Source organism: Myxine glutinosa, chromosome 1 (genome assembly GCF_964187855.1).
Source record: "Myxine glutinosa chromosome 1, kmMyxGlut1.1, whole genome shotgun sequence".
NCBI lineage: Eukaryota > Metazoa > Chordata > Myxini > Myxiniformes > Myxinidae > Myxine > Myxine glutinosa.
The window spans coordinates 110,091,700-110,106,316 of record NC_136261.1 but is presented as its reverse complement, the minus strand read 5'-3'; the positions used below and the strand labels follow the sequence as shown (position 1 = coordinate 110,106,316).

The window sequence follows — 14,617 nt, the reverse complement described above, 5'->3', positions numbered from 1 at the left end:
TGATTATACAAATATATACAAATATATTGTTGTATACGTGATTATACAAATATATACAAATATATTGTTGTATACGTGATTATACAAATATATACAAATATATTGTATACGTGCCGCACACTTCATGGATCTGCAGGAATTTACAACATCAGGAAACCCAAATTAGCTGCAACCATGTGGCAGGAATAAGACTCGTGAAGATAACCGAGCAGTTAAGAGGCTAACTTTATCCTAATCTGTTTAATCACTGCAATCAGTTACTGTGATGAGAAATGAACAGACTCACAGAATTTCACACGTCAGCCACAAAAAAAGCGCAAATTGACATTTATGATTGCCAGATTAAACCTCCAAGGACAGCGAGCTTAATATAGTTTCCTTCCCTCAGTCTTTTGTCGACATGATTACTAAATCTTATCACTGACTAGCTGAAGTACCCGGCGTTGCCTGGGGGAGTGGTGAGAAGGGAGGGAGGGGGAGGAGGGAGAGGAGAAGGAGGGAAGGGAGAGAGGAAGGAGGGAAGGGGTAGGTGAGAGGGTGGGGTCAGAGGGAGAGGGTGAGTGGAAGGAAGGGAGAAAGTGAGGGGAAGGGTGTTGGTGCAGGAAACCACCTTTGCACTTGTATTAGTGTGGAAAAAACACTTTTTTGCACTTGTGATAGTGTTGAAAAACCACTTTTCGCACTTGTGTTAGTGTTGAAAAACCACTTTTCGTGGGAGTGGTGAGAAGGGAGGGAGAGTGCCTTACCCATCCGAAGAGTGCCTTAACCTCAGCATTGTCTAGGTTAAAAAAGGATATTGTAACACCCACTACCACCGCCACCAGGTGGCGCTACATGCTACACATTTACATAGAGAATTTACATTTACATAGAGAAGCATGTGCGTCTTGCATCCTGTTTTTGTCTGTTACCTCCTGATCCGTTCTGTGTACTAGTAGCTCTTCCACGATCCTCTACTATGTATAGAAAAGAAAAAGATTCAATAGTCTCCTACACCCCAACCATTAAGGAATGGTTATGCATCAGCAACTGTGAGGACAAGTTTGTCCTTTTCTGTGGTTTATTGGCAACATCACTTATTTTTCCCCAGCATTGGATGAGTTTCATGATGCCATTGGAATATGTAAGGTTTTGGGCTGTGAAATTCATGGCCAGAGAAAAAACATTTTGACCACCACTCAAAGTTGTATGATTTGATGAAGATTGTTGATCAAAGACAATCAGCCAAATGAGGCGTATGTATGCTCTAGAAGTAAATAAACTAGAGGTTCCAGGGAACTTGAACTCAACTGGTCTATACCAATAAGGATAGAATATGCATAATAGAACCACAAACTATATAGTTTATATGTGCTAAAGAGGTACAGTAACGTTGAAGGTATCTCATGTTTAAACAGGAAACTAGAAAAAATTGAGTTTTAAGTGAGGCATGGAAAGTAAAACTACAATTACTTTTCTCAGATTTCAGACTTGAATTTATTATATGTGTTGAGGTTTGTTACATAGTCTACACACCACGTTTCAGCCTTCTACCTACATTAGGAAGTACCAGATTGACAAAAATTGATTTTTCAATATGGCCACCCTGCCGTGACCATTTTTGGGCGTGCAACGCACAAATGCAATCCCAAACTAGTTTATGTGTTAAAGATGCTGCATAACGAGTTTCATCAAATTTAATCAATATTTGTGACTTTTAGAGCGTAGACGTCGAATTGTTTACAGACGACAGACAGACAGACAGACACACAGACAGACGACAGATGACAGACGGACGACGGACACTGGGTGTCGACAAAAACTCAGCTGGACATAGTCCAATTGAGTTAATAAGGGGAAAGTAGGGATCTGAAGTTTGGGGGTTAACCCCCCAACCATCCTCATCTGCCCCATGACACCCACACCTCCCCAGGAGCCCCCATGATCTGAAATTGAAATATTGAAGCCCGAGCAATTGTGTGAAGTTTCAGAACAATCAGCCGGGTGATAAGGGATGATAACAAAAATAGCAAAAATGTTAGCAGATGGATGGATGGATGGACAGACAGACATCCGGACATAACGACCCATTTTATAAGTTAATCGCTTCGAGCATCGAGATGAGATGACCTAAATCGGACATAACGACCCATTTTATAAGTTAATCGCTTCGAGCATCGAGATGAGATGACCTAAATATTGTTACAATTAACATCTTGATTAGCAGGGGTGATTAAGATTTCCCCTGAAACATGGGAGAAATTTTCTAGGAGGAATCCTCTACTCGATTGGGTCCTCATGGTAATATTAAACACATTGGCTATTATTGAGGTATTTAGGCCTTGCCATTTCAACTTTGCCACTCTGTTTTTTATACCATGATCTTTGTGGCCAAAACACAACAATATTTAAACATGCGTATTTTTTGAGGTACGCTTTTTATCGATTTGAATAACCATCTCAACTTTGTTTCAGTTACCACCCACATTAGACCGTGGGCACCTGTGGGCACCACCCCTGTTTTGTTTACTTTTGTGACCCACCTTGCATATCTACTTGAATTTATAATATGTTGTGTAAAAATATTACAGAATTCATATCTGAAACTCGTCAAGCACAAAACTTGCACATATTTTCAAAATGTGGAAAAAACACCCAACATGTTGACGATCTTTTAAATAAATATTGTCCAATCACAGTACATGTAACATAGGCAACGGGTGGCCGTGAGCACTAATCAGCCAATGGCGTGCTTCGTTTCAGACTGTACATACATTACTGGCACAGCAGTCATGGCGACTTACATGTCGTCAGATGCAGCTACGGAAGGCGAAGATTCTGTTAGTTCTTCGATATTTTTAAATAAGATTAAATAAGATTTTTAATAAGTTAATTTTTAATAAATGCTATTTTTTATAACATTACAATTCATTTTTTAATAGGAGCTTTGATAACTAGTTTAATTTCAGTTAATGAAGAATTAAAAAAAAAATTACTCAGTTTGATATTAAAATTAGAATGGCCATCTTCTGTTAAAAAAAATTGTATAATTTCCTGACTTTGTATGAGTGTGTGTGTGTGTGTGTGTGTGTGTGTGTGTGTGTGTGTGTGTGTGTGTGTGTGTGTGTGTGTGTGTGTATGTGTGTGTGTGTGGGGGACCTTGATCACCCACACTCCTGGACAGTTTCCCCATCTCTACATAGACTACATACTGTCGCGTAACCGTGGTTAACACCACAGTTACGGATGACCGATTTGCGAGACTTTAACTCCCGAGGCGAACACTCAATGGCGGACTCAAGTTCAACACCAACGCGCGGAATGGCGGGCCGCAGCGAAGGCTCCGCAACCTTATCTATTAAAATCAAACACCCAGGAAAACTGCGTTCAGATATTATGTACAAAAAGTAATATAAGGGTTTATTAGGAAAAGTAAAGCCAGTGAAAAAGCCCGCCGGTAAATCTAATAACTCTAATAAACCTAAATCGGGACGTCCCCACACGACTGACAGCAAACACAAACGAGGGAGATTAATCACGAAAATAACACGTCCCGTCGTTCAAAATATACGCGGAGATCGGGCTTATCTGTCTTTGTCGTCTTGTATTGTTGGTGTCCAGCACCGCTCCTTCCGGCCCGATCGCACACCACGAGGCCCCTCGCTCCAAGCACCACGCGTCCGACGCAGGCCAGCGGCTCCACTTGACCAGGGACAGGAAGGACTCCTTTCAACTCCACTCGACTCGACGCGGGAGTGCTGGCAGCCAAGTGCCAACGAACTGCTCAGTGCCAACTGGGTGTGCTCTCGTGTGTCTCCTGCGACTCCCTACAACCCGAACTGCACTCGAACTGCGACTGGAATGGCGTGTCCTCTCCAACTCTCCACCACCGCTCAACTCTCAACTCTCTGGTGCCTGCCTGCGTCTCCCAGTGCCTGCCACGAACTCAACTCAACTCTTGAAATGGCGTCCGACCGTCGCCTATATTGGTGGCCGATGACGTCACATTGCGCACTCTTCAGCCAATCAAAGCCTCCCGCGACTCCTGACATCTCCCCCGTTACGCGACCCTGCGGTCCTGGCATAACACGTGCCGGCCAGGTTTGTAGGCCTTTGGAGGTGTACACGGTGGCGGCCAATCGTGGCGGTGTTTTTGACCTGGTTTCCTGTCAATTTAATACGAAGTCCTTGTCAGGGAAAGGGGATTATTTAATGTTGCGCTAAGGACCTAACTAATGTTTATGTGGTTTGCAGTGCCATAAAGGACAAAGGTTTGATTACTAGGTGATACTCACAGGGGCGTTACCTTTAATCCCTCACTATTTAACACTCGGACCTCCAGGTAGATCCACAATCATACATCTTACCCCGACAAACGCCTAAACATCAAGAACTTATTACATGTAGAGTCCCTGTCACGACAGCCGAATACCTACCTATTCAGATCTACCTAGCTCTAGATGTTGCATTACCAAATTCATAACACAGCCCCCCCCCTGGAACCGTAGCTCCTGCAAGGTTCACCGCAGGGCTACCATTCCAGCCTTAACACTTACTGTCCCACACTTAATTAACCTATGAAATAAATCAGGAAGGGCTGTGGGAAGTGAGTCGGACTACCTACCTACACTTCCTTAACATGCTGAACCCCTTAACCATCATGCAAGTATGTACATCTTCTTCGTTGTTCCTGTGGAGGGAGGAAACAACAACACACAACACTAACTTAACCACAAAACTTAACCATCTTTCCAAAACTCAAAACTCTAACCTTTGTACATACCCCGGTCTACAGACCGCGTCCCCCGGTGGATGCCACAAGACTCAACCTTACCTGCGGGGCCATCCCCAATGCATCCCACTAAATTTCCACGGGCCCTGTCCAGATGTTACAGGTGAGTGACACGGCTCGGTGGATTTCGCCCACATTCATGCAACACAGACCCCTTAACCACTCATTCTCATTCCATAGGTCATCAAGGCATTTCAAAAATCAACAAAGCACTTATTCCCAATACACCCCCTGCAGGACCATGGCATTGATGTCATTCACGTGTGTGTGCTTTCCTCAACTAGGCAGCGGGGAGGTACCGCACAAAAGATGGTGGGGGCGCATCAGGCTGTGGTGCCCGCAGTCCCAAAAACAAGTCAACCGACTTACAAATTCATTGCCCCCCCCCCCCTTTACCTCTTGGCCCCGTGACAGCCCAACAGCCCCTTTCCGCCGTTACCTCGCCGGTGAGGGTCTCCACACACACCAGGCTCCTTTGCCTCCTGCTTTCACGCAGCAACACGGGTCACCGGGGGACTTCCTCACCCCGCGGCGCCCAACCAGACCCTCCACCGACGAGCTCCAATTTCCAGTTACCACCGGCTGCCAGGGGTAATTGCCGCAGAGGGGGGCCCGCAGGCATCGCTCCTCAGAGCTTGCTCTGTACCTGCGGACACACACACCTTCCCCACCCACAAGACCCCAAAACACACTTCCTCCCCCACTGCCATTCAATTCTCCACACAACTCAGCACAATTCAGTACAATTCCATAGATGGTGTAAAAGGTGTTACAAGGCTTGCCATGGCCTGCTACATGTGAAATTCCCCCAGTTCACATTTAAACCATCACATCTTCCCAAAAGCACATTTCCAAAAGCACAATTATCATCCCTCATTATCTCCAATAATCATCACACACTCTCCAGGTTCCACTCTCACGACCACATCAAAACACGTAACCACAATACAAAAACATACGCCACCCACAAGACACTGTGGCTCCCATTCCATCCCCTCACCGGCCATGTCATCACTCACACCCGCCTCCCAACTCCAAATTACATGTCCCCAATTTCCCAAAGCAAATCCTGAAGCCTGGGACAGTACTCCTCAAAACACTCACCTCATGTGCAGGTAGTTGCAGGTTGGTCAGGTTCAAGAGTGTCATCCACCCTTCACAATCCCAAAATTTCACATTGGGCCTACCAAATCCTTCCAGATTTCTCTTTTGTCCCCACTACACTGGCAGGTATGTGGATCCGCATCCAACGGTGATCATCACTACACAACTACCTGTGGCCACGACAGCTCTGCACCTCTACCGTGCAAGGGTCACCGGGACAAGGTGAGCAGTCAAAACGCCAACATGGCCCATGAGTGTCCATAAGGGTGCGACCCACCATCCATCCTTCGGCCCCCCTGCGAGGAACACAGCTGCAGCAGCCCCAGCTGGCCAATGTGGTGAGCACTTGCTGCCAAAACACACACTACCGCACACACAACCTCGGCCCTGGGGGGCACGGTCGCAGTGCGTGGCATCCCTACAGCCACGTCCCCTGCACCTCCCCATCATCCCCCAGTCCGACTACAGAACTGCAGCCCCCCCCAGTGCTCACCCACACTTGACCACACCAAGGTCCAGTCAACAGCCATGCTCCACCAGGAGACCCACCCAGAAGACATGGTCCACACACCTCGGACACGCACAGCACCACGTTGACCCTCAGGCTACACAACTACATCCCCATCATCCCGCGTCCCAAATATCAGCACAGTTGCCCCCGCAACCAGTTGAAAGCTGTGTCTTGCTACCCTATTAATTTCATCACAGCCTCCAACACTTTGGTCTACACACCTGGATCAATAATGGCGTCACTGTACAGTGTCCACCATGGCATTTCAAAATCCACCCTTAAATTTCCATCTAACCCACAGATTACCCATGCCAACCATTTGTCACATTTCACTCACCTCACCAACGAAGGATGCTTTGCCATACACATGCCAGCCGAGCATGGCCCATATGCTCGGCGCGTTACACATCTCCCGATTCACATCCCCATGGCTCTCTTCCCAACCCGAGAGTCCATAAATCACAACGGAGCATCTGTGGAAGGTCACTCACACCATCACGTTCCACAGATGCCCCAATGGTTGTCCGGCAGGCTATCTCCATCCCTGTCCATTCGGTTTGACCCGCGTCCATAGACCAACCACCATGCCAGGTCACCACATGCTGGTTGTCCCAGAGTCCCTGGAGGAGAGTGCCAGGCCGCATGCCCGGGTGGTCACCACATCAGTCCCAAGTTGGCCGTCCACAGTGCCACCACCAAAGCGCGACCCACAACACCTCCCCCTAGTGGTCCTCAATATTTGCCATCCCAGGCTTGAGAAACCACCTCGGACCTCCCTGGAGGTCTTAACCCCCACCAGGGTCCGGTGACCCTGCCGGCCCGAGCCACCAGCTCGGACGGCGCCCCGACGGACAAGGGACGCCACACTCCACCAGACCCCCCGTGGGACCCAGGTCGTACCTCGACACCCAAGGCTGGACCCCACGTCCAAATCTCGCCATCACAGCCCCCCAGCTGGCCGGCATACCCAAATTTTGAAAGGGGCAACTTTTGCCCGAGGCCATCACCCATGACCTCTCCATGTCCAAATCCCGCAGCCCGGGGACCAATCCCCACCATGGCTGCTCCAAATCAATTTCCCATTGTAATTTTATTTTACATTTTATTTTACAAATTTTCATTCCCATTGCCAACCCGCAGCTGCAGGGAACAACCTCTACCACCGGTTGTTCTGCCCCTCCCTGCAGTTGATCCAAATTCCCTACAGGGACCAAATCTCCAGAAGCTCTATCTCCCGATCCTCCAAGATCCAAATCCAGCCCGGAGCCAACACACTCCCCCAACTGGTTGTCCAATTTTGGAGCCTCTGTTTCCAAATAGCAGTGTACAGTGAGCGTCCCCTCGGTCATTCCAACCACCTCCTCGGACCAACTCACCTCTTCCCCCAGACTCCTTTGGGCCTGAACAAGCTCTACCTCCATGGGACTGTCACAGGTCTCCAGCCGCTGGATCAAATCATCCTCATCATCATCATTAGAAATCATTCCTGGCCCCGCCAGGCTTTGATCAATATCCCCAATAAATACCCGGTCCGGCTCTATCGCATGGACCCCCAAAAACTCTACCCCCTCTTGCTCCGCACCACCGCCCTGGTGCTGCACAATTCCAAATTCATCCCCCGGTTGGGGTGTTGTGACATCCACACGGTCCCGATAAACAACCAGGCCAGAATGTGGGAAACATTCCCCATTACAACTCTCACATTCCAAATTTCCTTCCCCGCTCACCTGTGGACTCTCCACGTTTACCTGCAGGCATTCCCCCTCTACCTGTACACATTCCCCATCCACCTGTGGACATTCCCCATCCACCTGTGGACATTCCCCATCCACCTGTGGACCTGCGGTCTCCCCATTTACTTCAATTGCCATTCCCTGTGCAATTCCCAATTTTGCCATTCCCGGCTCCTGAGCCCCGTGCACATCTGCATGGGCCGTACTCTCTCCTGTTCCCAATCTAGCTTCCCCCCATTCCGATTCAATTTTTGCCACCTTTGGCTTCTCCTGTGCCCCCATTTTATTTGCCAGCCCATTAATTTTAATACTCAATCGATCACTCATTTCCTTTATTCCTTCCCTCCATTCCTTACTCATTTTATTTTCCAGCCCGTCAATTTTTCGAAGCAATTGACCCAACATCTGGTCGGTTGTCGGGGCCGTTCCTACTGCTCCCGACTCCCCGGTGGGGGAGGGGGATAAGTTGGTGCTCGGGACGAGGGAGGTTCCAAGGCTCACCTCTGCATCAAACTCCCCTATTTCCGGCTCACTCCCAACGCTGACGGAGGCCTCGCTGCGTACTTCCATCTCGTCGACCTCCGACATCCGCTTTTCGGAAGGTCGTTCCCCGCGCGCGTATTTATTTTAATAATTCCTGAAACACAATTTAAATTTGACGAAGACGCGATATCGCGCTCCGTTTGCCCAATTGATTATCAAATTTCTCCGCCTCAACTATAAAAATTTTGCGTTCGAACGTCGAGCGCAATGTACGCCCGACCGTGTCGATGTCGCCCCGCGGACAAAAATTTGTCCGACCGTGTCGATGTCTCGCCGCGGACAAAAAAATTTGTCCGACGGGTTCAAATCCTACACTCCTGACACCACTTGTCGCGTAACCGTGGTTAACACCACAGTTACGGATGACCGATTTGCGAGACTTTAACTCCCGAGGCGAACACTCAATGGCGGACTCAAGTTCAACACCAACGCGCGGAATGGCGGGCCGCAGCGAAGGCTCCGCAACCTTATCTATTAAAATCAAACACCCAGGAAAACTGCGTTCAGATATTATGTACAAAAAGTAATATAAGGGTTTATTAGGAAAAGTAAAGCCAGTGAAAAAGCCCGCCGGTAAATCTAATAACTCTAATAAACCTAAATCGGGACGTCCCCACACGACTGACAGCAAACACAAACGAGGGAGATTAATCACGAAAATAACACGTCCCGTCGTTCAAAATATACGCGGAGATCGGGCTTATCTGTCTTTGTCGTCTTGTATTGTTGGTGTCCAGCACCGCTCCTTCCGGCCCGATCGCACACCACGAGGCCCCTCGCTCCAAGCACCACGCGTCCGACGCAGGCCAGCGGCTCCACTTGACCAGGGACAGGAAGGACTCCTTTCAACTCCACTCGACTCGACGCGGGAGTGCTGGCAGCCAAGTGCCAACGAACTGCTCAGTGCCAACTGGGTGTGCTCTCGTGTGTCTCCTGCGACTCCCTACAACCCGAACTGCACTCGAACTGCGACTGGAATGGCGTGTCCTCTCCAACTCTCCACCACCGCTCAACTCTCTGGTGCCTGCCTGCGTCTCCCAGTGCCTGCCACGAACTCAACTCAACTCTTGAAATGGCGTCCGACCGTCGCCTATATTGGTGGCCGATGACGTCACATTGCGCACTCTTCAGCCAATCAAAGCCTCCCGCGACTCCTGACATCTCCCCCGTTACGCGACCCTGCGGTCCTGGCATAACACGTGCCGGCCAGGTTTGTAGGCCTTTGGAGGTGTACACGGTGGCGGCCAATCGTGGCGGTGTTTTTGACCTGGTTTCCTGTCAATTTAATACGAAGTCCTTGTCAGGGAAAGGGGATTATTTAATGTTGCGCTAAGGACCTAACTAATGTTTATGTGGTTTGCAGTGCCATAAAGGACAAAGGTTTGATTACTAGGTGATACTCACAGGGGCGTTACCTTTAATCCCTCACTATTTAACACTCGGACCTCCAGGTAGATCCACAATCATACATCTTACCCCGACAAACGCCTAAACATCAAGAACTTATTACATGTAGAGTCCCTGTCACGACAGCCGAATACCTACCTATTCAGATCTACCTAGCTCTAGATGTTGCATTACCAAATTCATAACAATACTTTATATTTAGAATTCCCATTTAGTTATACACAGCTATATAATAATGGACACAAATCGTGCTATAGTTTTTGCTAATTAGCATAACTAATTAATGTGCAACTTTTTGAACTGACAGAGTTATGAATTCTTTATGTGATTTTTAAAATAAATATATGCAAAATTTCAGCTAGATATCAGAGGTGGGTCACGAAAGCAAAAAAAACGAGACACATTTAGCTTGTTCGGCCCACGGTCTACATTTAAAACCTATCAACACAAACACCGACCCAATTCAAGACATATTCTGCCTGCACTGTCACCTTAAACTTGCCACTGTACACAAACTAATTACAACTTACTCTCAACTTGCACAATACAGATAACGATTTAACATTTCTTCTCTACTCGATTTCTGGGGGAATGCAATATTTGAGTGGCCAGCTTCTGTGTGGGTGTGGGCTTCCGGTGAGAATACCTGGGTCCAGTGATCATCAGGATGATGCAAATTAAAACAAATCCATTGCATGTTACGTTACAGATTCATCTTACTTAAATGAGCTGAATAAAATGACTTAAACAAAAAAAAAACCGCACTCTCTGGTGCTGCATGCTGATATCACCAAGGGAACTCAAGCTGTGGGTTCCTGCAATTATGGGGATGAAAACGCAAATGACTCACGTCTCAAAGCGAGTACCTGTGCTAAGGTGTACCCTGTACATATGTATAAGTCGCACCCCCTATTTTGCCCTCATTTGATAAATAAATAAAAAAAGTGTGCCGTTTTCTTGGGGATAAGTAGTACATCCTTGTGGGACTGGTTTCACAATCTTCTTACTATAATTCACCAAATGTCTGCCCATCTGTCCGACTATCTGTTCCCAGGTACCGCAAAAACGGCTGAACTGATCGCAACTAAATTTTGGGTGGGTAATCCTGGGACCCCCTGGAGTAAAATAGGCTAGATTGTTTTTCCAAATTTTTCCCAATTTTCCAATTTTTCCAATTTCCAATTTTTTCAATTTTCCAGTTTTTCAAAACACTATGGAATAATATTTACCGATATGAACAGTTTAGCAGCAGGCAGTTTCGCATGTAGTCAGGCAGTTTAGCAGAATATTTATCGAAAATGGGGAACGGCTTGACAAAAGCGCCATTTTTATTTTGGTGGTCCATTAGACCATATACAATAGATTTAGGACCGGAGGCAAAAAATATACAGTGTTCTTCACCTTTTTATTGGCCAAAAACCAAGGACAAAACCAATTATGTATATATTTTCAACAAGGAGGCTAACTTTTATTACATTACATGCAGTGTTATTTGTAAAACTTATGCATGCCTGCATAATAAATCTTACGCTTCCATGTAATAATAATTAGTAATATAATACCGAGTGTTTATACAAATGAGTTATACTTGTGACTCACGCACCTCTCATATATCTAACATGTACGCAACTACAAGGATGTAATTGTAATGACAATATAGCTTTAGAACAGACAACATGTTGTTCAAGGTAATTTGTCCAGCAATTTATGTATTTACGATTTTAGTCTAACTCCAATAGCTGATGGGCTAACCCCCGCTCTAGCAGGGAAAATGGCCTTAAAATGCATGTTGTGTTGTGTTGTCCAATAGCTGATGATTTATTTGCATAAATGTGTTGCTCGATATTATGCTGTGCGAGTCGTATTTGCGCAAAAGTCAAACTGTATATGTCTTGCCTCTGGTCCTAATTCTATTGCATATGGTCCAATGAACCACTAAAATAAAAATGGTACTTTTGTAAACTCGTTCCCCCAAAAATTGCTAAGCTGCCTAACTAATGTGGCTTTTATTGAAATTCTACAAATACTGTTTAGATTTTGATGATTTGCGTGTGATATGATTTAACGGATGTTTATATAAATCGTTTAAAATAAAAAAAATCCTTCAATTTCTGATATTTTGCCATTTCATTTCAGCCTTCCAATTAAAGCCCCGCACACAGGGCGAGTGCTGATAATTCAAGTCTTGAACACAGCCACCATCGAATGGATCAAAACCGAATCTGATAGCCTTAGGACTTCCCCAAATCATAACCATATACAAGCATACATAATCTACGAGTATATTTACAAAGTATAATAAGGTAATCAAGATACAGTTAAAGGTCATTTGGGTCCACCATAACAAATCACATCTATATCTCAGCACTCCAATCTTGGCAAGTATTGCCAAATATGCAGCGCACCCCATTAAGGAAAATCTACATCCCATATGGAGATAGGACAGTGTCAACTAAGAAAACATGCCCCAGGATGTGGTCCCCTTTGCTGGGACTGCATCAGAATGGAAATGTTTGAGATTAAATTTTGCTGGAAATTGAACCATGAACCACATTCTCGAGGTAGAACCATCGTGGCTCTTGGTAGATATAAAGTAATTCCCAAGAAACTATCTACATTATGCAACTAACACTGGTGCGTGGCATATCTGCTTGGGATTTTTGTAAATTGATTTAAAATTCCATAAATCAATTGGCATTTTGTCATCCGCTGCACCCTATAAAACGCAATTACTTCGAGAATAGTAGAAAGATTATAATGCACAAAAATTCCCATTTATTTTGTCATACACGAGCCGTTACATTTGAAACTTTTCAGCGCTGTCAGCTGTTTACAGCCCAATGTGGTGCAATTAAAAGCCAGCTGATGGAACCTCAAGGCCATGGCGAATGTTGCAAAATCAAGATTACAGCAACAGCAGCAATTCTAGTTGCTATTCTGCACACAAAAAATCAAAATCAGTCCTTACTTGGTTTCACAGAAATTTTCAAACAAATTGCTTTGTGACCACCAATACGGTTTGGAGTTTCCAAATCACAAGATTGTTCATTTAATTCCAATATTAAGAATGGAAACTTAATCCCTTGGTGGATGGAGAGTTAGCAGGTTCTAGAATTTAACTTTAGGCCGATGCATCTTGGTCATAATAATGTAGCTGAGTTTTATCTCCACTTCAAGAAACGGTTTCTCTGCTGAATGGTCAGATAATGTGTATTTAGGCCTCACACGAAAGGAGAAAAAAAAAAAACGAAAAGAAAAGCATAACATTACATAATCTCCAAATAAAATTTTAAACAAGAAGACGTCTTGCAGAGCACAATACTTGCAAAATCCACCTCCCCCCCCCCCCCCAAAATGTTGCCATGGATACATCAAATTGTCCATTTCATTAAGAACAAGCGTTACGCCTAGGTCCCCCGTCGGTGGTGATGTGAGTTGACAAAGTGGAAGACGCAAGGCGGCCATCTTGGATTTTGACGTGGCGACCCAATTTTCAATAGCGTTCTTCCTTATGCCGAGATACACCCACACACCAGATTAGAAGTTGGTACTTCGCTTATTTTTCAAGATATTCCGCTCACAAGGTTCAGACATACATGGCGGCGGCAATTATGGATTTTGACATGGCGACCCAATTTTCAATGGCGTTCTTCCTTATGCCGAGATACACCCAGACACCAGATTAGAAGTTGGTACTTAGCTTATTTTTCAAGATATTCCGCTCACAAGGTTCAGACATACATGGCGGCGGCCATCTTGGATTTTGACGTGGCGACCCAATTTTCAATGGCGTTCTTCCTTATGCGTAGATACACCCACACACCAGATTAGAAGTTAGTAGTTCGTTTATTTTTCAACATATTTCGCTCAAGGTTCAGACATATATATGGTGGCGGCCATCTTGGATTTTGACGTGGCGACCAAATTTTCAATAGCGTTCTTCCTTATGCGTAGATACACCCACACACCAGATGAGAAGTTGGTACTTCGCTTATTTTTCAAGATATTCCGCTCACAAGGTTCAGACATACATGGCAGCAGCCATCTTGGATTTTGACGTGGGTTGCACCCACACACCAAATTAGAATTCGGTCCTTCGCTTACGCATGCACGCACGTACACACGCACGGACGCACACATGGACGGAGGGGAAAACCATAGTCTCCCTTTCGCTCCGCGGTGCGACAGGGGACAATAAAATTGACGATCTTATCAAAGCTTGGGTCAATCGGATTTAAATTGATGATTTTTCAGATGAAAATTGGTGATATTAGAATAGTTGGTTTACCAATTTTACCAATTATTAAATAGTTGGTTTACCAATTTATTGACTCAATCTGCAAATGCTGTTCAAGTTTCAAGTCAATTGGATGAAAAATGACAATTTTAGAAATTTCACTTCAAGATGACCTTTGCCCTTTGACCTCAAAATCAACAGGCTTCTTCCTTTTGACCAACTCTACCATCTGGTGAAGTTTCATGAAGATCGGATTAAAATTGTGACCTGTAGGCAATTGATAGACAAACAAATGGACAAACACACAGACA

General features: G+C 45.6%; 1 protein-coding gene across 1 annotated transcript in view; it reads right to left on the bottom strand.

The window, feature by feature from the left end:
• The window catches only part of HSDL2 (hydroxysteroid dehydrogenase like 2), a 100,603-nt gene that overhangs the window by 40,322 nt on the left and 45,664 nt on the right, over nt 1-14,617 (bottom strand). The window lies entirely within an intron of this gene.